This window comes from Scyliorhinus torazame, unplaced genomic scaffold (assembly GCF_047496885.1).
Source record: "Scyliorhinus torazame isolate Kashiwa2021f unplaced genomic scaffold, sScyTor2.1 scaffold_590, whole genome shotgun sequence".
NCBI classification, from domain to species: Eukaryota; Metazoa; Chordata; class Chondrichthyes; order Carcharhiniformes; family Scyliorhinidae; genus Scyliorhinus; species Scyliorhinus torazame.
The window spans coordinates 35783-63763 of NW_027308317.1; the positions used below are offsets into that span (position 1 = coordinate 35783).

The window sequence follows — 27981 nt, forward strand, 5'->3', positions numbered from 1 at the left end:
CTCCATACAGTTTCAGAGAACCATATAACAGTCAAGGAGGCCATTCGACACATCGTTCCCAGGCTGGCTCTTTAAGAGAGCAATCCAATTAATCCATAAACCCCCCCTCCCCGTTTTTTCCCTCGACACCTGCAAACTTTTCTCCTTCAAGTAGTTACCCAATTTCTTTTTTGAAAGGGGCTGGTTTAGCACAGTGGGCTAAATAGCTGGCTTGCAATGCAAAACGATGCCAGCAGCGCGGGTTCAATTCCCGTACCAGCCTCCCCGAACAGGCGCCGGAATGTGCCGATTAGGGGCTTTTCACAGTAACTTCATTGAAGTCTACTTGTGACAATAAGCTGTTATTATGGTTATTAAAGTGACTATTGAGTCTTCTCCCACCATCCCTTCAGGAAACTCATTGCAGGTCGGAACACTCGCTGTGTTTATAAAAACAAATTCTGCTCGGCTTCCTCCTGGTTCTTTTATCAAATACCGAGAGGCGCCAGGAGGGGGCGCGAACGAGGAAGAAAGGTTTTTTTTTCCAACGCAGCAAGTGTTAATGACCTGGAACCCGCTGCCTATGAGGACGGTGGAAGCAGAGACGGTCAATGATTTCAAAAGGAAATTGGATGGACACTTGAAAGAAATAAAGTTGAGGGTGATGGGGATAGAACGGGTGAATGGGACCGACTCAATTGCTCCACGGAGAGCTAGCATGGACTCAATGGGCTGAATGGCCACTTTCTGTGTCGTCAATGGCTCTATCATCCTGTAAACCCCAGGGTGCTCTTTCTAACAGCCTTCTCGACTTGTCCTGTCACCTTGAAAGATTTATGTAGGTGAAAATCTGTGCATTAGTGTTTCCATTATACACTTTCCAACTCAGATGGGAATTCACCATAACGTTGTTCAAAGTTGGTCTCAGTATTAGTGACCACGAAACTATAATCAGTTGTTTAAAAAACTCATCTGGTTCACTAATGTCCTTTAGGGAAGGAAAGCTCCCACCCTTACCCGGTCACGCCTACATGTGACTCCAGACACACAGCAATTAAAGGGTGGTAGAAGCGGTGTTATAGCCAGGGGTTGGGGCAATCAACCTCCCCATGAGTCTGGCTGGGTTAGGACAGGTAGGAACCCTCACAACATGTAAGAAGCCTCTGTAACGGGCGTCATGGATGAGGATCGTTTTGCCCCACCAGTTCTCAACATGATAGCGTTCCCATCTCTCAGCCCAAAGGAACAGGGATCAAACCCCATTCCAGAGAAACCAAGGGAGTGGAGTCCGGGGCCAGGATTCTCCCAGCCTCTGCACTCAATCACGCTCAGCACGGGAGCGGAGAACGGGGACGTCAGACCCACAATCAGGTCAGGCGCCTTCCTGCGATTCTCCACGGACACCATTGAAAGAGGCCCCCGCGGCAATTCTCCGCCGGCAACTGGCCGAGTCCCGCCAGCGTGGTTCACTCATGGTTCCACCCGGCGGGTACCGGACTGGCGGCTGCAGACTCAGTCTGCGGCCGCCCTGGTGGGAGGCGGGGGGGGATCCGTCACCGAGGGTGGGGGCCTCCAGGATGGCCAGACTCGTGATCAGGGGCCACCGTTCGGCGGGCGCGCGCGATCTCGGGGGGGCTATAATCTCGGGGCCGGTCCGCGGTGTGGGTCCGCTATGTTGCGCGGACCTCCGGCCGGACGTGTAGGGCCCTGTAACGGCAGCGGGAGCTGCGTCAACTACTCCAGGGCCCTGCTAGCTCCCTGCAGAATGGAGAATCACTCTGGACTTTCTCCAGGTAAGTCCAGAATGATTCGCGCCCGTTTTCGCGCGGGCGTGGGAACCTAGCCCCATTATCAGAGAATTCCTCCCTGGATTATTGGCTCATAATTCTGCCCCCCCCCCACCCCCACCCCCCCCACCCCTGCGACATGGTTGAGAATCTTTGAATCTTTGTGGCTCCCTGGAACATTGCTTGGATTATCTTCCCCTCTCTGCTGGCTAAACATCACTGTACTTCCATAACCAAAATGAAAATTAACTGTGATCGTAAGGGTCTTTAAACTAGGGAAGGGAATATTAGATAAGGCAGCCTTCTCTCTGCTGATGCATTCTCTGTTGAATATTCTATTGAATACTATGTTGAATAGTGTCTGGAAATAGTAACTCTGCTGCGAGTTTGTTCCGTCCTGGGACTGAGTTCCATTGGGATGGAGACTGCCAAAAAGCAAAGCATATTTGACCCCCGAATACCATTCATTTCTTTGCCCTGGCTGTGACACAGATGTGAGGCTTGAGGATAGAGATTCAAATGCTCTCCGTTAGCATGTGATAACCTTGTCTGTTTTTCTTTGAAACTTTAAACTTATGTTGCCCGTCGCTGCTTTTGGCTAAAAAGAGCAACATGTCCTCCCCTCCTTTCACACTCTCAAGCTGTGGTTTCCTTCCTCAGACATCTCAATCTACCTTTTCATCAAACAGTTCAGATTAAGGAGAGATACGGTCTAAGTGTTCACAATTTTAAAAGCATTGTGCAGGTTAGATGGAAGCTAATTGTTTCCAGTAATGGAAGGACTTAGGTGCTGTCATCACAGTGGGTTATGATTGTGTCGTGTTTATGTTACGGGACGAGTAATGCAGATGACTAGACTAACGGCAGCACACTGGTAGCACTGTTGCTTCATAGCGCCTGGGTCCCAGGTTCGATTCCCGGCTTGGGCCACTGTCTATGCGGAGTCTACACGTTCTCCCCGTGTCTGCGTGGGTTTCCTCCGGGTGCTCCGGTTTCATCCCACCAATCCCGAAAGACGTGCTGTTAGGTGGATTGGACATTCTGAATTCTCCCTCAGTGTACCTGAACAGGCGCCGGAGTGTGGCGACTAGGGGCTTTTCACAGTAACTTCATTGCTGTGTTAATGTCAGCCTGCTTGTGACAATAAACATTATGACGGTCTAGAGATGCGAGTTCAAATCCCACCAGAGCATTTGATGGGAATTTAAATTCAATTAATTAAATAAACTCTGCAATTAAAAATCAGTAACGGTGACTATGTAACTACTGAATTGGTGTAAAACACCATCTGATTGACTCATGTCCTTCAGGAAAGGAAGTCTGGCATCCTTACTGTTGTAGCAATGTTGGATACAGTTCTTTGTAGCCATCAGTAGGCTAATTGTAAATCTTTATTGGCTCTTTGAACTATTTACAAATATACAGTAAAGGGTACAAGCTTGTCTCCATGCTTGCTGGTACACACGTCTCTGTCCAACACTTCGCTGATCCTGTGTAAGGGTCATGCTCTCTCTTACATCACCACGTGGGCGGTGCTGTACCCAGTCCCATATGTGCCAGACCCTTTTACTACATTTATACTGTCCGACCTCCAAGTGACCCCAGATCCACAGCAATGTGCTTCCCTCTGAAATAGCCCACCAAGTCACAAGAAGACATTGCACCACCACCTCCTTTTGGACAATCAGGGAGTGGGGCAACAAATGCTGGTCTTAAAGTGTTGCTTAAATCCCGTGAACGAATAAAAAAAACTACAAGATTAAAAAATAAGGGTCAGAGAACCAGGGGCACTTCTTTACACGGAGCGTTGTGAGGCTTTAGAATTTACTTGTCAAATTATTGATTGAGTAGAAACTATGTCAACTCTCAAGAATAGAGTGGCTCGGTGAATGAAGGTATTTAGAAACAAATTTGTCCCAAGCTATTTACTCTTGCAGTTCTTTCTTAAATATGTTGACTGAGGAGAGAGATAAAGCTCCTCCAGTGGCTCAGCAGTGTTTAAATGACCAACAACAACCTGAATTTATATAGCCTCTCCAATGTAGTCAAACGCCGCAAGATGCTTCGCATCACCAAATTTGACACTGAGCCAGTTAAGGAGATGTCAGGACAGGTGGTTAAAAGCTTGGGCAAAGAGCTGGGATTTAAGGAATGTCTTTCCAAAGTTTAGGGTCTAGGCAGCTGAAGACACGGCAACTAATCATAGAATCCCTACCATGGATAGACCACATGTGGACGGCGCCGGTGGCACTCAGATTTTTTCTGTGGCTGCTCAGCCCATCCCGGGCGGAGAATCACTGGGGGGGGGTGCCGTGTAGAGCGGCCCCCGACCGGCGCCGTGCCAACCTCGCTGGCGCCAATGGCGCCGATTCTCCAGTCTCCGGAGAATCGGCGGACCAGCATCGGGGCGGCGTCGCAAGATTCGCGCCCGGCCCAGCGTAGGCTGAGAGAATCCCGCCCCCAGTTTGGGATTGACTCCGGGCAAAGGGTAGCGTGTGCGCCAGTGGAATTAGTTTGGGATTGATACAGAGCAATGGGAAGAGTGTGGGCCCGTGGAATTAGTTTGGGATGGATGCGGAGGGTTGGGGAACGTTTGGTATAGTGGGATTTGGTTGCGACCGATGCAGAGCAATGGGACAAGTGTGGGACAAGGGAAATTAGTTTGGGATCGGTGCAGAGCAATGGGAAGCATGTGGGACAGTGCGATTAGTTTGGGATTGATGCAGAGAAATGGGAAGAGTGTGGGATAGTGCGATTCGATGCAGAGCGATGGGAAGGGAATGGAATTGGTGGGCTTGGTTTGGAATTGATTCAGGGGCGTGGGGGGGAAACTTCGTTTGAAGCAGATTTGAATTGCTATTGCATTGAGCTAACATAGAGTTGATGGACTGAATGGACTCATTCTGTGCTGTCAATCTTTACGGGCAGGAAACCCCACCTTCAGACGGAACCTGCCATTCACATGCATCTCCCCAAAATTGGCACAAGAAACGTTGGTTAATGAAATGAAAATCGCTTATTGTCACAAGTAGGCTTCAAATGAAGTTACTGTGAAAAGCCCCTAGTCGCCACATTCCGGCGCCTGTTCGGGGAGGCTGGTACGGGGATTGAACCGTGCTGCTGGCCTGCCTTGGTCTGCTTTCAAAGCCAGCGATTTAGCCCTGCGCTAAACAGCCCCTTAGGCTGATTGTGAATGCTGTAGCGTTCAATCAGTGATAATTATTTACCCCATTACACCGAGAGAGTGCACCTTTTACACGCTGAGGTAAAAACTGAAGCAAATTTCTATGTGCGGAAACACAAGTAACAAGAATTCCTTTCCAAGTCCCCTCCCACACGGCCCGACCTCCAAACAGAAAGACTTTGTTCGTGCGTCGTGTTTGCCTCACTGAATGAGGTTCTTTGACTTTGAAAAGCAGCAAAGACATCAAGTGCCTCTCCCGAAAACAGTGCGATAGATCTCAGCCCGTGACTAATCTGTTGCGAGTGAGGATGGTGGGATTACAGTTATTTTTGAGGGAACCAGTAATTGCCTTGGCGGTTTGCTTTCACTGCTCTTGCTTACGTCCCCAGTGTTTTCCGCGGAATTTTTGTTGCTTTTTCGATTAAAAAAAGAGGTAAACATAAACCCGCAATCTGTACCTTGTGAATATTTTAACCTTCCTTAAAGAGACTCCAACCAACTTCATGTGAGCCGCCCAGTCCATGTGGGTCTGATCGTGTGGTAGAGCAGTAATCCAGACATCTGGACTAATGATCCCCGAGACCCGAGTTCAAATCTCACCCCGGCAGCTGGGGAATTTAAATTTGGTTAATTAAGTAATTCTGGAATAATAAAGGTTTTCGAGCAAGTTGATCATTAAACTGTGAAAATTCATCTATCTCCCTAATATCCATTCGGGAAGGAAATCTGCCATCCTCACCTGGCCTGACCTACAGGTGGTCCCAGACTCTAACTGCCCTGTGGGATTGTGGTAGTCACCACTGATTGTATAATAGTTGTAACGATGATTAGTAGAGGTAATATGGTAAGGCTCCTGTACGATAGGTACGGGGTTAAATCCCTGCCTGCTGGCTCCGCCAGCAGCTGCACCCTCAAGCAGCCAACGCCACGACGGCCTTCGACCACTGGCTAGCTTGTTTCGAAAGCTACCTCCGATCAGCGACTGAACAACCCTCGGACGCACAGAAGCTCCAGATCCTGTACTCATGGGTGAGCTCCGATATTTTTCCGCTTATCCGGGATGCGCCCACTTACACTGAAGCCATGGAGGTTCTGAAAGGACATTATATCCGGCCAATCAACAAACTACGCCAGGCACCTCCTGTCCACGAGGCAACAACTCCCCGGTGAGTCATTAGACGATTTCTGGCGTGCCCTGCACGCCCTGGCGAGGAACTGTGATTGCCAGGCAGTTTCGGCTGTCGAACATACGGAACTCTTAATCAGGGATGGGCATGGGGTCGGCGTACATCCGCCAGCGCCTATTAGAAAGGGGTACGCTCGACCTGGCGGTGACCAGGCAGCTCGCGAACTCGCTAACTGTAGCCTCCCGTAACGTACAGTCGTACGCCCCCGACCGCACGGCGCCCTCATGGACATCGTGGGCCCCACCAACTGCCGCCCCCAGCCCACCCCAAGCCTGCGCCGCGCGTCAGCCAGCCAACCCCAAGGAGCCCATATGCTACTTCTGCGGGCAGATCAAACACCCCCGGTAGCGCTGCCCGGCACGGAGTGCAATCTGCAAGACCTGCGGGAAGAAGGGACATTTTGCTGCTGTGTGCCAGGCCCGGTCGATCGCTGCTGTATCTCGGCCCAGCGTTCCTGCACCCCCCACGTGCGACCCGTGGGCACCACCATTTTCGTACCCGCAGACCACGTGCGGCCCGTGGGCTCCGCCATCTTTAACTCGCCCGCCATGGGCGCCGCCATCGTCAGCGCCACTTTGGATGGCGCCTCAGGGCCCCTGCTCGTCGGGGACTTCGTCTGGCCGTTCATCGCCTGCCACCGCCGCCGACCAGCCCGGGGCCTACCAGCACCAGCTGCAGCTCGCCTCCACCGCCGCCGACCAGCCCGGGGCCTACCAACACCAGCCGCAGCTCGCCTCCACCACGTTCGAACAGTCCCGGCCTCAAAACCTCGCAACCGCAACAACTGCGACGACGACGGTGAAAGTCGATGGGCACAAGACTTCTTGACTCCGGGAGCACGGAGAGCTTCATCCATCCCTCTACGGTAAGGCGCTGCTCCCTCGCGGTACACCCTGTTATTCAGAGAATCTACCTGGCCTCCGGATCCCATTCCATGGAAATCCGGGGGTACTGCATCGCCATCCTCACTGTCCAGGGCGTAGAGTTCAGCAACTTCCGACTCTACGTCCTCCCCAACCTGTGCGCCGCCCTGCTACTCGGCCTGGACGCCCAGTGCAACCTCCAAAGCCTAACTCTAAAATTCGGCGGACCCTTACCACCCCTTACTGTGTGCGGCCTCACGACCCTTAAGGTCGACCCACCTTCCCTGTTTGCAAATCTCACCCTGGATTGCAAACCCGTCGCCACCAGGAGCAGACGGTACAGTGCCCAGGACAGGACCTTCATCAGGTCGGAGGTCCAGCGGCTTCTGTGGGTAGGCATCATTGAGGCCAGCAACAGCCCCTGGAGAGCCCAAGTAGGAGTAGTAAAGACTGGGGAGAAACACAGGATGGTCATTGACTACAGTCAGACCATCAATCGGTACATGCAGCTCGACGCGTACCCCCTCCCATCCATATCTGATATGGTCAATCAGATTGCACAGTACCGGGTCTTTTCCACAGTGGACCTGAAATCAGCCTACCACCAGCTCCCCATCCGCAAAGCGGACCGCCAATACACTGCGTTCGAAACAGACGGCCGCCTTTACCACTTCCTTAGGGTTCCTTTCGGCATCACTAATGGGGTCTCGGTCTTCCAATGTGAGATGGACCGAATGGTTGACCGGTACGGACTGCGGGCCACCTTCCCGTACCTGGATAACGTCACAATCTGCAACCACGACCAGCAGGACCACAACGCTAACCTTCTCAAATTTCTCCACACCGCCAAACTCCTTAACCTCACGTACAATAAGAAGAAGTGCACGTTACGCACCAACCGCTTAGCCATCCTTGGCTATGTTGTGGAAAACGGAGTTCTAGGGCCTGACCCCAACCGCATGCGCCCCCTCATGGGACTCCCCCTCCCCCACTGCCCCAAGGCCCTCAAACGCTGCCTGGAGTTTTTCTCCTATTATGCCCAGTGGGTCCCTAACTATGCGGACAAGGCCCGCCCACTCATTCAGTCCACAGTTTTCCCCCTGACAGCTGAGGCCCACCAGGCCTTCAACCGCATCAAGGCCAACATCGCCAAGGCCACGATGCACACAGTCGATGAGTCCCTCCCTTTTCAGGTCGAGAGCGACGCATCGGACGTCGCTCTGGCTGCCACCCTCAACCAGGCAGGCAGACACGTGGCATTCTTTTTCCGCATCCTCCATGCCTCCGAAATCCGGCACTCCTCTGCCGAAAAGGAGGCCCAAGCCATCGTGGAAGCTGTGCGGCATTGGAGGCATTACCTGGCCGGCAGGAGATTCAATCTCCTCACTGACCAAAAGTCGGTTGCTTTCATGTTCGATAATACACAGCGGGGCAAGATCAAAATTGATACAATCTTAAGGTGGAGGATCGAGTTCTCCACCTGCAATTATGAGATTTTATATCGCCCCGGGAAGCTCAACGAGCCCCCCCGATACCCTATCCCGAGGTACATGTGCCAGCGCACAAGTGGACCAACTCCTGGCCCTACACGATGGTCTCTGTCAACCAGGAGTCACCCGGTTCTTTCACTTCATAAAGGCCCGCAACCTGCCCTACTCCAGTACAGAGGTCAGGGCTGCCACCAGAGACTGCCAGGTCTGTGCGGAGTGCAAACCGCACTTCTACCGGTCAGACCGAGCGCACCTGGTGAAGGCCTCCCGCCCCTTTGAACACCTCTGCATGGACTTCAAAGGGCCCCTTCCCTCCACCGACTGAAACACGCACTTCCTGAACATGGTCGATGAGTACTTCCGATTCCCCTTCGCCATCCCATGCCCCGATATGACGTCTGCCATGGTCATTAAAGTACTCAACAGCATCTTCGCCCTGTTCGGTTTCCCCGCTTATGTCCACAGCGACCGAGGATCCTCCTTTATGAGTGATGAGCAGCGTCAGTTCCTGCTCAGCAAGGGCATTGCCTCGAGCAGGACGACCAGCTACAACCCCCGGGGAAACGGGCAGGTGGAGAGGGAGAATGGGACGGTCTGGAAGGCCTAAAAATCTCCCGGTCTCCCGCTGGCAGGAGGTCCTCCCCGACGTGCTCCACTCCATCCGATCACTGCTCTGCACTGCAACTAATGAAACCCCCATGAACGTCTCCTTGCCTTCCGCGGGAAATCCACCTCCGGGGTTTCGCTCCAAACATGGTTGGCAGCTCCTGGACCCGTTCTCCTCCGCAAACACGTGTGGATCCACAAGGCGGACCCGTTGGTCGAAAGGGTACAACTACTGCATGCAAACCCGCAGTACGCCTACGTGGCACACCCCGACGGGCGCCAGGACACAGTCTCCCTCCGGGACCTGGCACCAGCTGGATCCCCACCCTCGGCCCACCACCCGACACCCCCCCCTCCGATTGCCCCGGCGCCACCCACCCTCCCCCCAGCGCACCTCACTACAGCCCCCGCCCCAGGACGATCCATCCTCCCACTAGTTCCACCCAGGGATGAAGACGAGGACGACACGCTCCCGGAGTCACGGGCGACCAAGTCGGCACCCGCATCACCACCGGGCCCGAGGCGCTCACAGCGGAGGATCAAGGCACCCGACCGGCTGAATTTGTAAATGTTGCCTGGACTGTAAATTTTTCACCAAACTGTAAATTTTCCCACCACCCCCGCTGGAATATTTTTTAACAGGGGGTGAATGTGATAGTCACCACTGATTGTATAATAGTTGTAACAATGATTATTAGAGGTAATACGGTAAGGCTCCTGTACTATAGGTACGGGGTAAATCCCTGCCTGCTGGCTCCGCCCAGTAGGCGGAGTATAAATGTGTGTGCACACCCGAGCTGCTTCCATTCCGGTAGCAGCTGCAGGAGGCCACACATCTCTGCTTAATAAAGCCTCAATTACTCTCTACTCTTGTCTCGTCGTAATTGATAGTGCATCAGGGATGGCCTGCAGGTTAGGCCTCATTTGGTGATTGAAAGGAGCGATAAGGAATCCTGGCCTTGTCAGTGATGCTCAGGTCCCGAGAGTTGAACGGTATTTACAAAAAATCTCAGCTGCAAAGAGGACAAAGTAGGGTGTAAATGAAGAGTTGCGTTTACTTAGCCGCCTTGAACAAAACTCCTTGTGACATATTTCAATCCACCTCACATCCAATTCATTTGTTTTGGACGTGTCGCCACTGTCGTAACCCAGGAAAGTGGGACTTTGGCCTGAGCTTCACACGACTGCATCACCTAAAGTGCAGCACTCTTAATAAAGGGATCAGGGGTCGTGTGGAGAAGGCAGGGGAATGAGGATGAGAAACATATCAGCCATGATTGAATGGCGGAGCACACTCGATGGGCTGAATGGGCTAATCCTGCTCCTATGTCTCATGGTCGTATGGCCTTCCAACATTACACTTCAAGATTATATTCTAAAACACATGATCGCCCACCTCCCCATTATAGACCCCACCTATTTAAGGCCAGCAATTGCTGTTGATTGATCTAGGCCCAGGAATTGACCCATTGGCTGGATTTTACAGGGTACCTCAATTCCCATCCCTGCTCCCACCACCTCGCCACTAAGGCCCACTCACGATAATGTCAGCTGTCACACAGAGTTGTTCAGTATCTTAATAACTCATAAAGAAATCGGCATAAACGTTGGTGAATTTATTTGCATATATACAAGTTGAACTTTACACAGCATCTCACTCCCGGTTGATGTGTTAGGAGCTCTGGATCCGTGGAACACATACAGGCCACCAACACTTAAAATAGTACAACACTATTTTATTAAGTTAGAAACTGTTGAACATACTTTCACTGTGGGTTAACACGATGTTAGATTAAACTAAAGGCCTATGCCTGTCCGAACCAGTCTATGCATTCAGCACATGGTGAAGATCTGTGCTGTAAGCTGTTAGCTCTGTCCTTCTGAGAGGCTGCATCCCAAATGAGCGGGAACTCTGATGCCCCTTCTCTTTACAGTGAGTGTGCTCTAACTGGTGATTGGCTGCGGTGTTGTGTGTGTTGATTGGTCTTGCTGTGTGTCCATCAGTGTGTGTGTCTGCACCATGATATACTGGTGTATATTATGACATCCCCCCTTTTATAAAAAAATGCATGTGTGTGGCAATAAATAATGTGTGGTGAGGATGTTCCTCACTACGTGTGGGGTGCGAAGACATATTTACAGGACTACGTACATGAGAACTAAGCTATTTACATGGGAAGGTGCCTGGGGCAGAGGAGCAGTATGCAACAAGAGTAACGAGATCAACACTATATACAAAACAGGGAAACGATCAAACAAAGCAACGAAACAATTCAGAGAGTCCATAAATTCGAACAGTTCATAAATTTAGTCTCTAAGGTGGGCGACGAATTCTGGTTGACCGTAAGGGTGGCACACCACTCATTGTCTGGATCGATGCTGTATACCGATAGAGGCTGGCTTCTTTGGTTCGAGGACATCCTGTTTTTTGTAACGATACCGACTCGAAAAAGCGCCTTCAGGTCCTCGGTGTCAATATCGGGTAGCAGGTCCGAATCGGACTCGGTGATCGTGGGTTGAATGGCCCGGACATTCCTGCGAGGCTGGCTGGAGCGACAAGAGCTGGCAGGCTGGGCTGATCTGCAGAAAGCAGCATAGTGGCCAAGTTTGCCACATCGCAGGCATCGTCGGGATTTGGCAGGGCATTGACGCTGTAAGTGGGTGGAGCCACAGTTGCCGCATGCTGTAGCGTCAGTGCGTTCGCTGTGCCACTGCGCATGCGCAGTGCAGCAGTACGTGGTGCGCGCCTGCGCAGTACGTTCGTCAACGTCGCCGTCCCCTCATTTGGTGCGCGCAAGCGCGGGAGTCCGCGAAAAGCGCGCAAAATGGCCACCCTCATCCAGGCTGAGGCCCTGGAGTTGCTCGATTGCTTGGAACCGTTCTGCCTCGTGGGAACCTTGCCGCGGCGTTTCAGCCGCTTGAATGTGGGAATACCGACTAGTGGCGTGTTCATGTAGCACGCAGGTCTCGATGGCAACCGCTAGGGTGAGCTGCTTTACCCCGAGGAGCTGCTGGCGTAGGGGGTCCGACTGAACACCGAAACGATCTGGTCGCCTATCATGGAGTCGGAGGTGGGTCCGTAATTGCAGGACTGCGCAAGGATGCGGAGGTGGGTGAGAAAGGACTGGAAAGGTTCATCCTTACCCTGCAAACGCAGTTGGAATACATAGCGCTCGAAACTTTCATTCACCTCGATGTTGCAGTGACTGTCAAACTTGAGGAGGACCGTCTTAAATTTTGATTTATCTTCACCATCAGCAAAGGTGAGAGAATTGAAAATGTGGATGGCATGTTCCCCGGCCGTGGATAGGAAGAGAGCGATCTTCCTGGTGCCCGAGGCATCTTCCCGGTCTGTGGCTTCAAGGTAGAGCTGGAAGCGTTGTTTGAATATCTTCCAGTCGGCCCCTAGGTTACCGGTGATGCAGAGCGGCGGCGGCGGGCGGACGCTGTCCATTTTGCAGGATGGCTGTATGCTGGTGGAAGGCAGATCACTTGCAGGTAGGTCTAAGAAGTTCTAACATCCCTCAATTCCTGGTATCATGTTGCGTTGGGTGCTCTGGATCCGTGGAACACATACAAGCCACCAACACTTAAAATAGTGCAACACTATTTTGTTAAGTTAGAAACTGTTGAACATACTTTCACTGTGGGTTAACACGATGTTAGATTAAACTAAAGACCTATGCCTGTCCTAACCAGTCTATGCACTCAGCACATGGTGAGGATCTGTGCTGTAAGCTGTGAGCTCTGTCTTTCTAAGAGGCTGCATCCCGAATGAGCGGGAACTCTGATGCCCCCTGTCTTTATAGTGAGTGTGCTCTAACTGGTGATTGGCTGCGGTGCTGTGTGTGTTGATTGGTCTTGCTGTGTGTCCAGCAGTGGGTGTGTCTGCACCATGATATACTGGTGTATAGTATGACACCGGTGTAGACCCCACAGGGAGGATTGGTCTCACAAGGCTCTGATATGGGCCTGCTTTTAACCTAATGAGCTCCAGGTGATGGGTCTCTGCTCCCTTACCTGGGGAGCTCGTATTCAATGAGCACCATTGGGAGATGAATGATTGTTTTCTCACGGCTTTCGTGAGGGTTATAGCAAGTATCACATTTTAGTACAAGTGTCCAGTGAAGTGCCTTGGGACATCTTATGGGGTAAGAGTAGACCATTGAGTCCCACGAGTCTGTTAGATTTAGATTTTGTTTATTGTCACGTGTACAGAGGTACAGTGAAAAGTATTTTTCTGCGAGCAGCTCAACAGATCATTAAGTACATGAGAAGAAAAGGGAATAAAAGAAAATACATAATAGGGCAACACAAGGTACACAATGTAACGACATCACACCGACATCGGATGAAGCATACAGGGGTGCAGTGTTAATGAGGTCAGTCCATAAGAGGGTCATTTAGGAGTCTGGTAACAGCGGGGAAGAAGCTGTTTTTGAATCTGTCAGTGCGTGTTCCCAGATTTTTGTACCTCCTGCCCGATGGAAGAAGTTGGAAAAGTGAGTACGCCGGGTGGGAGGGGTCTTTGAATATGCTGCCCGCTTTCCCCAGGCAGCGGGAGGTGTAGATGGAGTCAATGGATGGGAGGCAGGTTTGTGTGATGGACTGGGCTGTGTTCACGACTCTCTGAAGTTTCTTGCGGTCTTAGGTTCTGTGCTATTCAAGGAGATCATGGCTAATCTGTATCCTGACCCTATTCCATCCTCACAACAAATTAATGCTCATTGTTTTAAAGCAAGACTTGCACCCCCTTCCTCGGGACAAAACTCCACCTCAGGGAGCTGCTGGCCAATCTGGCCTCTGTGGTCCCAGCACTGACGAGCAGGAGCGATGCCCACTGCTGGGACTACAGGAGCCTCCTTTCCCGAGGCAGGTCCAGGGTATCGCTGAGACCACGCTGTCGGAGGCTCGCAAGGGGTTTTGACAAAGTGGGGGGGGGGGGGGGGTGCTGGGTTTGAGAGGCCGAAGGAAGGGAGGGGGGGTGGGGTGCGCGGTGAGGGGGAGGTGAGACGTTGAGGGGGGGTAGAAATGCCTCTGATGGGATGCAGGTAACCACAAGGGAGATGGTCCCCCTCCTTGCCCAATACCAGCCCGCGTTGCTAAAGCTGCTGCCCTCATCGCTTGGTGCAGGTAACATCGCAGCATGGTCGGGGTGAGCTTCGAGCCCTTAAGGGCCTCATTAGGCCTGTAAAATTTCAGACAACCCGGGAAGGGGGGTGGGGGGGGTGGAGGCGGGGGCGGTGCGGTGCGATGAAGCCACTGGATTTTATGGGCCTTCAATCTCATGGGCAGGACTGTAAAATTAAGCCTCGTGACCAGATCCTCCAGCTTACTGACTACCTCCCATCGCAGTGGACAAACAAAAGCTTGAACTCACGACCTTTTGAATTAAAGGCAAGATTAGAACCCACTCAGCCACAACTGGCACTTCGATCAGGAGGGAAGGAGTCGCGTTTCCCCAGTTTGATCTCTGTTGCCTCATCATTCACAGTTGTTCCTGTAGATGACAGCAGCAAACCAATGCTTTTATACTTAGTAAAACCCTGTCATTAGTTTTGAACGTTTGGCTTTTAAAAAAAAAGTCGCAGATGTCAATAAAAGGCATGGGATTTGAGTGTTGACCTTTTCCCTTTGTCCCCCCCCCTCCCCCCGTTCCTGAATCTGTGATTGGCAGGAAGTGGGAGGTGAAGGGCAAAGGTCGACATGGTAAGTATACAAAAACCCTCAAATTTTCTGTGAGTGATATTCGCTTAGCGGCAAGGGGGATGTGGTTCCAGTCTTCTGTCTTTGAACCGACAAGTTAAACAAATCCACATGGACCCCCCCCACCATTCTATTTTTGCTCCCTGCAGCAGAATCGTACAGCACATAATGAGGCCATTCAGCCCATTGGAGTCAATGCCAGCTCTTTGAAGGCCTGGCCCACACCCCTTTCCCCGTAACGCTGCACGTTTTGGCTTAATTTTCAAATGTTGATCTGATTCCATTTTGAAAGTTATGGAACCTGCCTTTCGGAGAGTGAGTTCCCCATTCGGGAGGCAGAAGGGGTCATAGATAGCAGCTTCAGGGAATTAGTTACACCAAAGATTGGAGATAGGTGGGTAACTGTAAGAGGGACTGGGAAGAATCAGTCAGTGCAGGGATCCCCTGCGGTCGTTCCCCTGAGAAACAAGTATACCGCTTTGGATACTTGTGGGGGGGACGACTTACCAGGGGTAAGCCATGGGGTACGGGCCTCTGGCACGGAGTCTGTCCCTGTTGCTCAGAAGGGAAGGGGGGAGAGGAGCAGAGCATTAGTAATTGGGGACTCTATAGTCAGGGGCACAGATAGGAGATTTTGTGGGAGCGTGAGAGACTCACGTTTGGTATGTTGCCTCCCAGGTGCAAGGGTACGTGATGTCTCGGATCGTGTTTTCCGGGTCCTTAGGGGGAGGGGGAGCAGCCCCAAGTCGTGGTCCACATTGGCACCAACGACATAGGTAGGAAAGGGGACAAGGATGTCAGGCAGGCTTTCAGGGAGCTAGGATGGAAGCTCAGAACTAGAACAAACAGAGTTGTTATCTCTGGGTTGTTGCCCGTGCCACGTGATAGTGAGATGAGGAATAGGGAGAGAGAGCATTTAAACACGTGGCTACAGGGATGGTGCAGGCGGGAGGGTTTCAGATTTTTGGATAACTGGGGCTCTTTCTGGGGAAGGTGGGACCTCTACAGACAGGATGGTCTACATCTGAACCTGAGGGGCACAAATATCCTGGGGGGGAGATTTGTTAGTGCTCTTTGGGGGGGTTTAAACTAATGCAGCAGGGGCATGGGAACCTGGATTGTAGTTTTAGGGTAAGGGAGAATGAGAGTATAGAGGTCAGGAGCACAGATTTGACGTCGCAGGAGGGGGCCAGCGTTCAGGTAGGTGGTTTGAAGTGTGTCTACTTCAATGCCAGGAGTATACGAAACAAGGTAGGGGAACTGGCAGCGTGGGTTGGTACCTGGGACTTCGATGTTGTGGCCATTTCGGAGACATGGATACAGCAGGGACAGGAATGGATGTTGCAGGTTCCGGGGTTTAGGTGTTTTAGTAAGCTCAGAGAAGGAGGCAAAAGAGGGGGAGGTGTGGCGCTGCTAGTCAAGAGCAGTATTACGGTGGCGGAGAGGATGCTAGATGGGGACTCTTCTTCCGAGGTAGTATTGGCTGAAGTTAGAAACAGGAAAGGAGAGGTCACCCTGTTGGGAGTTTTTTATAGGCCTCCTAATAGTTCTAGGGATGTAGAGGAAAGGATGGCGAAGATGATTCTGGATATGAGCGAAAGTAACAGGGTAGTTATTATGGGAGACTTTAACTTTCCAAATATTGACTGGAAAATATATAGTTCGAGTACAATAGATGGGTCGTTTTTTGTACAGTGCGTGCAGGAGGGTTTCCTGAAACAATATGTTGACAGGCCAACAAGAGGCGAGGCCACGTTGGATTTGGTTTTGGGTAATGAACCAGGCCAGGTGTTGGATTTGGAGGTAGGAGAGCACTTTGGGGACAGTGACCACAATTCGGTGACGTTTACGTTAATGATGGAAAGGGATAAGTATACACCGCAGGGCAAGAGTTATAGCTGGGGGAAGGGCAATTATGATGCCATTAGACGTGACTTGGGGGGGATAAGGTGGAGAAGTAGGCTGCAAGTGTTGGGCACACTGGATAAGTGGGGCTTGTTCAAGGATCAGCTACTGCGTGTTCTTGATAAGTATGTACCGGTCAGACAGGGAGGAAGGCGTCGAGCGAGGGAACCGTGGTTTACCAAGGAAGTGGAATCTCTTGTTAAGAGGAAGAAGAAGGCCTATGTGAAGATGAAGTGTGAAGTTTCGGTTGGGGCGATGGATAGTTACAAGGTAGCGAGGAAGGATCTAAAGAGAGAGCTAAGACGAGCAAGGAGGGGACATGAGAAGTATTTGGCAGGAAGGATCAAGGAAAACCCAAAAGCTTTCTATAGGTATGTCAGGAATAAGCGAATGACTAGGGAAAGAGTAGGACCAGTCAAGGACAGGGATGGGAAATTGTGTGTGGAGTCTGAAGAGATAGGCGAGATACTAAATGAATATTTTTCGTCAGTATTCACTCAGGAAAAAGATAATGTTGTGGAGGAGAATGCTGAGCCCCAGGCTAATAGAATAGATGGCATTGAGGTACGTAGGGAAGAGGTGTTGGCAATTCTGGACAGGCTGAAAATAGATAAGTCCCCGGGACCTGATGGGATTTATCCTAGGATTCTATGGGAGGCCAGGGAAGAGATTGCTGGACCTTTGGCTTTGATTTTTATGTCATCATTGGCTACAGGAATAGTGCCAGAGGACTGGAGGACAGCAAATGTGGTCCCTTTGTTCAAAAAGGGGAGCAGAGACAACCCCGGCAACTATAGACCGGTGAGCCTGACGTCTGTAGTGGGTAAAGTCTTGGAGGGGATTATAAGGGACAAGATTTATAATCATCTAGATAGGAATAATATGATCAGGGATAGTCAGCATGGCTTTGTGAAGGGTAGGTCATGCCTCACAAACCTTATTGAGTTCTTTGAGAAGGTGACTGAACAGGTAGACGAGGGTAGAGCAGTTGATGTGGTGTATATGGATTTCAGCAAAGCGTTTGATAAGGTTCCCCACGGTAGGCTATTGCAAAAAATACGGAGGCTGGGGATTGAGGGTGATTTAGAGATGTGGATCAGAAATTGGCTAGCTGAAAGAAGACAGAGGGTGGTGGTTGATGGGAAATGTTCAGAATGGAGTACAGTCACAAGTGGAGTACCACAAGGATCTGTTCTGGGGCCGTTGCTGTTTGTCATTTTTATCAATGACCTAGAGGAAGGCGCAGAAGGGTGGGTGAGTAAATTTGCAGACGATACTAAAGTCGGTGGTGTTGTCGATAGTGTGGAAGGATGTAGCAGGTTACAGAGGGATATAGATAAGCTGCAGAGCTGGGCTGAGAGGTGGCAAATGGAGTTTAATGTAGAGAAGTGTGAGGTGATTCACTTTGGAAGGAATAACAGGAATGCGGAATATTTGGCCAATGTTCTTGAAAGTGTGGCTGAGCAGAGGGATCTAGGTGTCCATGTACATAGATCCCTGAAAGTTGCCACCCAGGTTGATAGGGTTGTGAAGAAGGCCTATGGAGTGTTGGCCTTTATTGGTAGAGGGATTGAGTTCCGGAGTCGGGAGGTCATGTTGCAGCTGTACAGAACTCTGGTCCGGCCGCATTTGGAGTATTGCGTACAGTTCTGGTCACCGCATTATAGGAAGGACGTGGAGGCTTTGGAGCGGGTGCAGAGGAGATTTACCAGGATGTTGCCTGGTATGGAGGGAAAATCGTATGAGGAAAGGCTGACGGACTTGAGGTTGTTTTCGTTGGAGAGAAGAAGGTTAAGAGGAGACTTAATAGAGGCATACAAAATGATCAGGGGGTTGGATAGGGTGGACAGTGAGAGCCTTCTCCCGCGGATGGATATGGCTGGCACGAGGGGACATAACTTTAAACTGAGGGGTAATAGATATAGGACAGAGGTCAGAGGTAGGTTCTTTACGCAAAGAGTAGTGAGGCCGTGGAATGCCCTACCTGCTACAGTAGTGAACTCGCCAACATTGAGGGCATTTAAAAGTTTATTGGATAAACATATGGATGATAATGGCATAGTGTAGGTTAGATGGCTTTTGTTTCGGTGCAACATCGTGGGCCGAAGGGCCTGTACTGCGCTGTATTGTTCTATGTTCTATGTTCTATGTTCTATTTCAGAATAACGCACTGCATGCATAAAAGACATTTTCCTCATCGTCCCCATTTGCCCTCTGAGGCCTCATTCTGTTCCTCGTATGACATTCAGAACATTTAGAGGCTACTGTCACATTTCTCATCCTTTCCCCACACAGCCTACCTGTCTACAGACTTCAGAGCAGAGTCGCTGGATAGCCATTGGGATGGAGGCCCGCGGAGGCTGATTGCTGTACCCTCAGGATTTGTGGTGTGGTGATATACCATTTGCAATCCCCCGTTACAGTCCGGTCTAGGGCCAGCTAACACGGTGCAGATTCAGCCTGCTCCAGCAATGCCTCCATTTTCGTCTTTGTACTCACGCCCCACCCTTCGTCCTTGCCCCTCCCTATCTCTATAATCTCTTCCAGCCCCACAATCTGCTGTGAACACTGTATCCTTCCAATTATGGCCTTTTTTGTGGATCCCTGACTTCCTTCACCCCACCATGGGCAGCTGACTGTGCCTGAACCTCTGGAATTACCTCCCTACCTACCCACTGTGGTGCTGCCTCAATACCTATTGTTTCCGCTGTTACATCTGTGACTTGGAGCTTGGTTCCTCCAGCCTGAGATCTGACAACCACTGTCAGGATATGCAGACACACACATAATGATATACAAACAAGCAGTGAATGGGCACAGAGAACAGGACATGACCAATAAGCAGGCAGGACACTCAGGGGTGGGATCTGACTATAAATGACACGGGGCACTCACACTCCGCCTCTTTCCACTGATGAACATCTAGAGAGTCAGTCAAGGGAGTTGTTACAATCTCACACCTCCACCACGTGGCTGAGAGCCGGTCTGGTCCAGTCAGACAGAGTAACCACACTCAAGTTAGCAGAGAGTCGAACTCACAGAGAACCGTGCTAACTGTGCTATTAGTTCAATAAACCTGATTGAACTAACTTCAAAGTCTGGAGTATCTTTCTGATCTAAGCTGCATCCAGTTGCAGCCAGTGTTAGACCAGTGTACCTAACACGACAACCACCTCTTTCATCAACTAAGACTCTTTGCCTTAAAATTGACCTATTTCCTATCCTAATGTCCCTTTATGCGGCCCAATGTCTGGTTCAGCTCAGTTGGCTGAGATGCAGAGCGAGGCCAACAGCGCGGGTTCAATTTCCGCCCCGCCTTCTGAATCTTGCTCCTTGCCCGAGGTATGTGACCCTCAGGTTAAGTCACCACCAGTCAGCTCTCCCCCCTCAAAGGGTAAAGCAGCCTATGGTCATCTGGGACTATGACGGATTTACTTAGTTGACGATAATAACTACCCAGAGATGTGCCTTGGGCCATTTACGGAGCAAGAATAGGCCATTCAGTCCCACGAGTCTGTTTCGCTGCCATTCAATGAGATTCATTGGACGGCATGGTGGCACAGTGGTTAGCACTGCTGCCTCACAGTTCCAGGGTCGCAGGTTCAATTCTGGCCTTGGGTCACTCTCTGTGTGGAGTTAGCACTTTCTCCCCGTGTCTGCGTGGGTTTCCTCCGGGTGCCCCTGTTCCCGCCCACAGTCCAAAGATGTGCAGGTTAGGTGCATTGGTCATGCTAAATTGCCCCTTAGTGTACAAAAGGTTGGGTGATGTTACTGGGTTATGGGGATAGGGTGGAGGCATGGGCTTGGGTAGGATGCTCTTTCCAAAGGCCAGTGCAGACTCGATAGGCCGAATGGCCTCCTTCTGCACTGTAAATGCTATGCTCTCCAACCATGGCTAATCTATATCCTGACCCTACCCCACCCCCTGTCCTTGGCTCCATATCCCTTTACAACCTTAGAGGGCAGAAATCTACCTCAGATTTGAAATCATGAAATGAGTTAGCATGCATTTCTTGTTGGGAGGGAAGGTTTTACACTTCCTCCACCCTTTGCATGAGGCTGGATTTTACTTGCCCCGCACCCCCGCCAGATGTGTTTTTGGCAGGGGGGGGGAGAGGTGGGGACATAAAATAGAGCCCACCCTACCACCTTCCCTCCCACCCCCGAGCTCATCCACTTAACCCGGTGGATGGGCAGATGCCAAATCGGCAGCTCGTTTGCCATATTTAAATCTATATTCAAGGGCCAATTAAGCTTGTTAACAAGTCACTTGACCCCAATGAGACGCTGTCCATACCATATTACAGTTGGCGTGGGCCGTCGGTGGGAGTGGGCAGGCCCATTATAATCCAAATGTTTTTATAAGAGCGGAAAGGAAGGGGGGTACTGAGTTCAGTAGAAGCCCTCCGATCATGGGGGGAGGGGGGGGCTGGGAGCAGTCCTCCCTGAGATAGTACCCCTCCTTTCCACCTGCCCGCCTGCTCTCCAAAACCTACTGCCCCCATCCCACCATCCCGAAGCCAGCCAAACACTACCCCCCCCCCCCCCAAAATCCCAGACCCGCCACACTCCACGATCCATTGGACCGTCTTCTCAGGACTGGTTGCAGTCCCGGCAGCGGCCACTACCCAGATCTTGGCGCTGTTGGGACCGCTGGAGCTGCCAGCCAATCTGATAGGCCGACATCTCCTGAGGGTGGGCTGTCCTCCCGAGTGAGGGGCTGACGTCCCACTGTCAGACAATGTAGCCCACCCGCTACGCGCGGTGAGGCTGTGGGGCAGGCTAGCATGGAGCATCCAGCGGACTTTGCTTCTGGATTGGGGCGCGAGGGAGGGGGTGAGCCCCATTTATTTAAAATGAAAGGGCTGACTCTGATTTTTAGGTTATAAATGTGCGATGTTAAAGGTGCTTTGTACATGTTGCCGGTGGGACCTGGTCTCTGTGGGGCTGACTGTCACACTGGGTATTGCTCCTACTTCATGAGCCAAAGTGAGAAAGACATCCTGCACCTTTGCCTGTTGTTTGCAGGGTTTTTACTCTGGATGCTAATCGCTCACGATAGCCAGTGGTATTGTTCTCTGAAGCCCAAGTCGGTTTCAGTTTCTCTCTACTCCGTAGCTTGTTCCTTTCTGTCTTGTTCCTGGAGATTTAGGATGTAAGCAGGCAACTGCTGGCAGCCGGCCAGAGCGCTGTAATAACATCGCACTTGTCACTCGCTAACAAATGAAGCCATCTTTTAAGCAGGGCAGAATTCATTTGGGTATTGTGTGGAAGGGTCTGAATGTACGGCTCAACCCCATGTCAATCCAGTTGCTGCTAAATGCTGATTATATATTTTTTTCCCTGGGAATATTTAGCACAGATGAGCGAGCAGTAACTTGAGCCTTGTATTTAATTGGAGATGTCAGTTCGAGTTTGCTCCAGATTTGTAGCTGATATCGACTGTACAGCCCCACTTAGAGCTCTTCGCTGTGATCGTTTGTAGCCCATAAAGTCCCATTGCTCGCTCCCAGGCTGCACATTCAGGCAGCAACTCCAGAATAGTACAAGCTTGTTCTGCGAGTGAAATCTGTGTATTAATAAACTTTTAATCCTCTCTCTCTCTCTCTTTATTTCTTCCGCTTCTTTACCACTGTACTCCCGGGGTGGGTGGTTAAATGGGTGGCACGGTAGCTCAGTGGTTAGCACTGGTGCCTCACAGCGCCAGGGTCCCAGGTTCGATTCCCGGCTTGGGTCACTGTCTGTGCGGAGTCTGCACGTTCTCCCCGTGTCTGCGTGGGTTTCCTCCGGGTGCTCCGGTTTCCTCCCACAAGTCCCGAAAGACGTGCTGCTAGCATTCTGAATTCTCCCTCTGTGTACCCGAACAGGCGCCGGAATGTGGCGACTGGGGGATTTTCACAGTAACTTCATTGCAGTGTTTTTTTTAAAATTTAGAGTACCCAATTCATTTTTTCCAATTAAGGGGCAATTTAGTATGACCAATCCACCTGGCTTGCACATTTTTGGGTTGTGGGGGCGAAACCCACGCAAACACGGGTAAAATGTGCAAACTCCACGCGGACAGTGACCCGGAGCCGGGATCGAACCTGGAACCTCGGCGCCGTGAGGCCGCAGTGCTAACCCACTGCGACACCGTGCTGCCCTTCTTCAGTGCAGTGTTAATGTAAGGCGACTTGTGACACTAATAAAAGATTATTAGATTAAATCGAGTCCCAGTGTGCCCTCTCGAGTGGATGTGAAGGATCTCGCGGTATATCTTCCCAAAGGAGACCAGGGGCCTTCTCCCGATACATATTTAGCGCTCAGCACCATTCAAAAGGGATAATCTGGTTATTTAGATCAGAGCTTTGTGTGGGATCTTGCTGTGCACACAATTGGTTTCTGATTTTCCTGAATTGCAGCACAGTATGGTTTGCAGCTCTCTTAAGGAGACTGAACTGCTGTTGAAATAAGCCTGTTGTAGTCTGGAGCGGGAGTCTGTGACATTCAAGGCCTCAACTTAGCTCCCATGTGGCGGACTGGCAATCGCTCCCGCTGCTGTTGGCACATGTTGGAAGGCTGGCCACATGATGAACACATCTTCCTCAGCGGTGGGTAACTTCCCTCTCTCTGAGCCGGAAGCTCTGGGTGCGAGTCCCACCCCAGGACTTGAGACCACAGAAGGTGCTCTCCTAATGTGACCAAAACAGTCTGAGCAGCAACTTGCAAACCCTTCCAGTACACGTCAATGGCAGGTGGTAAGAACAGGTGAGGTGCCTGGCCAGCCAGGTGATGGAAGAGGGAGTTGGAGCCCCTACCCTCACCCTCCACAGTTCTAGCCTACAGTGTGCATGTTGCCACAGCAACCCCGACTCCCTGAGTGAACAATAACAGGCTGCCACCAATGTGAAATTGAGAGAGATTTGTTATCCAGGATTTACACCATCGCAGTAGGAATTGGGTCAGAATGTCACCTTTTCATTGTAGCTGAAGGTATAGAGCCTGACCATCAGTGGCAGCAGAATCTATAATAACATTTGGAGCTGTACAGGACGTTTGTTAGGCCACGGGCGCAATTTAACGGAAATGGAATGGAGTTCCATGTCAGATGCGTTTATGTTTCCCAGTGCTCACAGCGCCGAGATTGACCCCACTATTCAACGGGACTCTGCTTTATTTCTGGGCCTTTGTGAGGGACGCCCCATTGAGGCCACACTTAGCCTGATTTCCTGCACTAACGACCTCCGCTCGCCATTGCGGGAAGGAGATCAGGGTGCCATTTTAGACTCTGGACCCCTCCCTCCACCACAGCCTCCGGACCTCACCAATGCCCCAACTTACCAAGCCACCTGCACCCCACAAGGACAGGACACCCCTGGCATGGGCAAAATACCACCCTAGCTGCCAGTGCCCATGCCAGGCTGGCAGTGCCACCCGGACAGGGTGGCACCCAGCTGGCACGGTGCTCAGGTGGCACTGGCAGGGCACCCAGGTAGCAGTGTCCAGGTGGTGCAAGGGTACCACCCTGCCCAGAGCCCGACCAACTAGGGGCCCCCAATCACCTGGGAGGGAGCCCCTCCCAAATGCCAGTACACCTGGTCCAGGTCGGTGGAGACCAGCACTAAACAGCACTCGCTCGGGGTCAACAAGGCACAGGGGTTAGATCCCGAGCCTTGGGTAACTCTGGCAAGAGCATATTCAAGTGAGCCTGACTGCACACTTGAATATGCAAATCTGGATCCTGGCCTCAATGGGGGGGGGGCATCTAGATTTCGACGCCTGGATCTCACGAGGCGCGACGAGGCCGGTTGGAACGCAGCTGTTCCCCTTAGCTGAAGGGTCAATAACAAGGGGGCATCATTTTAAGGGGAAAGGCGGTTTAGAGGGGATTTGAGACCATAAGACCATAAGACATAGGAGTGGAAGTAAGGCCATTCGGCCCATCGAGTCCACTCCACCATTCAATCATGGCTGATTTCAACTCCATTTACCCGCTCTCTCCATAGCCCTTAATTCCTCGAGAAATCAAGAATTTATCAACTTCTGTCTTAAAGACACTCAACGTCCCGGCCTCCACCGCCCTCTGTGGCAATGAATTCCACAGACCCACCACTCTCTGGCTGACAAAATTTCTCCTCATCTCTGTTCTAAAGTGACTCCCTTTTATTCTAAGGCTGTGCCCCCGGGTCCTAGTCTCCCCTGTTAATGGAAACAACTTCCCTACATCCACCCTATCTAAGCCATCCATTATCTTGTAAGCTTCTATTAGATCTCCCCTCAACCTCCTAAACTCCAATGAATATAATCCCAGGATCCTCAGACGTTCATCGTATGTTAGGCCTACCATTCCTGGGATCATCCGTGTGAATCTCCGCTGGACCCTCTCCAGTGCCAGTATGTCCTTCTTGAGGTGTGGGGCCCAAAATTGCTCACAGTATTCTAAATGGGGCCTAACTAATGCTTTATAAAGCTTCAGAAGTACACCCCTGCTTTTATATTCCAAGCCTCTTGAGATGAATGACAACATTGCATTTGCTTTCTTAATTACGGACTCAACCTGCAAGTTTACCTTTAGAGAATCCTGGACTAGGACTCCCAAGTCCCTTTGCACTTCAGCATTATGAATATTTTGTCACCGTTTAGAAAATAGTCCACGCCTCTATTCTTTTTTCCAAAGTGCAAGACCTCGCACTTGCCCACGTTGAATTTCATCAGTCATTTCTTGGACCACTCTCCTAAACTGTCTAAATCTTTCTGCAGCCTCCCCACCTCCTCCATACTACCTGCCCCTCCACCTATCTTTGTATCATCGGCAAACTTAGCCAGAATGCCCTCAGTCCCGTCATCTAGATCGTTAATATATAAAGAGAACAGCTGTGGCCCCAACACTGAACCCTGCGGGACACCACTCGTCACCGGTTGCCATTCCGAAAAGAACCTTTTATCCCAACTCTCTGCCTTCTGCCTGACAGCCAGTCGTCAATCCATGTTACTACCTTGCCTCGAATACCATGGGCCCTTATTTTACTCAGCAGTCTCCCGTGAGGCACCTTATCAAAGGCCTTTTGGAAGTCAAGATAGATAACATCCATTGGCTCTCCTTGGTCTAACCTATTTGTTATCTCTTCAAAGAACTCTAACAGGTTTGTCAGGCAAGACCTCCCCTTACTAAATCCATGCTGACTTGTCCTAATCCGACCCTGCACTTCCAAGAATTTAGAAATCTCATCCTTAATAATGGATTCTAGAATCTTGCCGACAACCGAGGTTAGGCTAATTGGCATATAATTTTCCATCTTTTTCCTTGTTCCCTTCTTGAACAGGGGGGTTACAACAGCGATTTTCCAATCCTCTGGTACTTTCCCTGACTCCAGTGACTTTTGAAACATCATCACCAACGCCTCCACTATTTCTTCAGCTATCTCCTTTATAAGACCATAAGACATAGGAGGGAAAGCGTTTTCACACAAAGGGTGATGGGAACCTGGAATGCGCGGCCTGGGAGGGTAGTTGAGGCAGGAAAAACCTTACAATCTTGAAAAGTATCTGGATGAACACCTGAAATGTCAAAACATTCAAGGCCGCGTGCCGGGAAGTGGGATGAGTGTAGATTAGAATCTGTATTTTTAGCTGTTGGTGGAGGCTGGATGGGCTGAAGGGTCTGTACTGTATGGGCTGGATTCTTCAGCCACACCCGCTGCAAGATCACCATGGGCAGGACGCGGGCCATGTAAAGGTCCATTGACCTTGGGCGGGAATATACGGTCGCTGGGCGAGCGCGGCCGGAGAATACCGCCCTATGATTTCTATGATCTGATAGGAAAGTGGCTGAATATTTGAGAAATGAAGTAAGAGTTGAAGAAAGGGGGTAAGAGAATGGGGCCAAGTGGGTAGAATGCAGGTGTAGGCAGCTTGGCAGCAATAACCTAGTCCTACACAGTGAACAGCTTTGGACAGCAGAACCAACTGCAGTAATATACGGTAGACACAAGGCTGTTATTATTCTTCTTCCCCGATTGTTGGAGCCACCATTAAATGAGGGAGGAGAGAGAAAGACTTGCACATTTATAATCACCTTTCCCAACCTCATGATGTCCCAAAGTGCCGCTGAGGTATTTCTGAAGGGCATTCGGTAAACAGCACTGTGATAATCAGCAGATTTTGATTTGATTTATTATTACGTGGAGATGCCGGCATTCACCTGAGGAAGGAGCAGCGCTTCGAAAGCTAGTGTTTGAAACACACCTGTTGGACTTTAACCTGGTGTTGTAAGACTTCTTACTGATTTATTATTGTCACATGTATTAGTACGCAGTGAAAAGTATTGTTTCTTGCATGCTGTACAGACAACACATACCATACGTAGGCAAGGAAGGAGAGACTGCAGAACGTAATTGGATTTTGTTTATTGTCAAGTGTACCAAGGTACAGTGAAAAGTAATGTTACAGTCATAACTAGGGTGTAAAGAAACGGTCAACTTAATACCAGGTAGGTCCACTCAAACGTCTGATGGCAGTAGGGAAGAAGCTGTTCTTGAGTCGGTCGGTACGTGACCTCAAACTTTGGTATCTTTTTCCTGACGGAAGAAGGTGGAAGAGAGTATGTCCGGGATGCGTGGGGTCCTTAATATGCTGGCTGCCTTTCTGAGGCAGCGGGAATTATAGACAGAGTCAATGGATGGGAGGCTGGTTTGCGTGATGGACTGGGCGACATTCATGACCTTTTTCTAGTTTCCTGCGGTCTTGGGCAGAGCAGGCTCCATACCAAGCTGTGATACAACCAGAAAGAATGGTTTCTATGGAGCATCTGTAGAAGTTGGCGAGAGTCGTAGCTGACACGCCAAATTTCCTTAGTCTTCTGAGAAAGTAGAGTCATTGGTGGGCTTTCTTAACTATAGTGTCAGCATGGGGGGACCAGGACAGGTTGTTGGTGATCTGCACACCTAAAAACTTGAAACTCTCGACCCTTTCTACTTCGTTCCCATTGATGTAGACGGGGGCATGTTCTCCACTACGCTTCCTGAAGTCGATGACTTTGTTCAGCTATTGATCGAGGGATAATTGTCGGTTGGTGGGACCTTGGGAGAACTCGGTGCTTTTCGGTCTCATCGCAAAGAAGGGCAAAGGGACATCTGCAAAGGGCTGATGTTGGAAATATGAAATTCGAACAGAAAAATGCTGGAAATACTCAGCAAGTCAGGGGGCATCTGTGGCGAGAGAGGGAGCCAGTTTAATCTTTCAGGTCGATGACCTTTCATCAGGTGACAGAAATGAGAAATCCTCCAGGCAGGGTTG

The 27981-nt window shown here is 50.7% G+C and overlaps 1 protein-coding gene across 1 annotated transcript in view; it reads left to right on the forward strand.

Moving 5' to 3' along the window:
* Positions 1–27981, forward strand: part of LOC140406533 (semaphorin-5B-like) — a gene marked incomplete at its 5' end in the record, with an annotated part of 108953 nt that overhangs the window by 25006 nt on the left and 55966 nt on the right. The gene's annotated exons all lie outside the window — the stretch shown is intronic.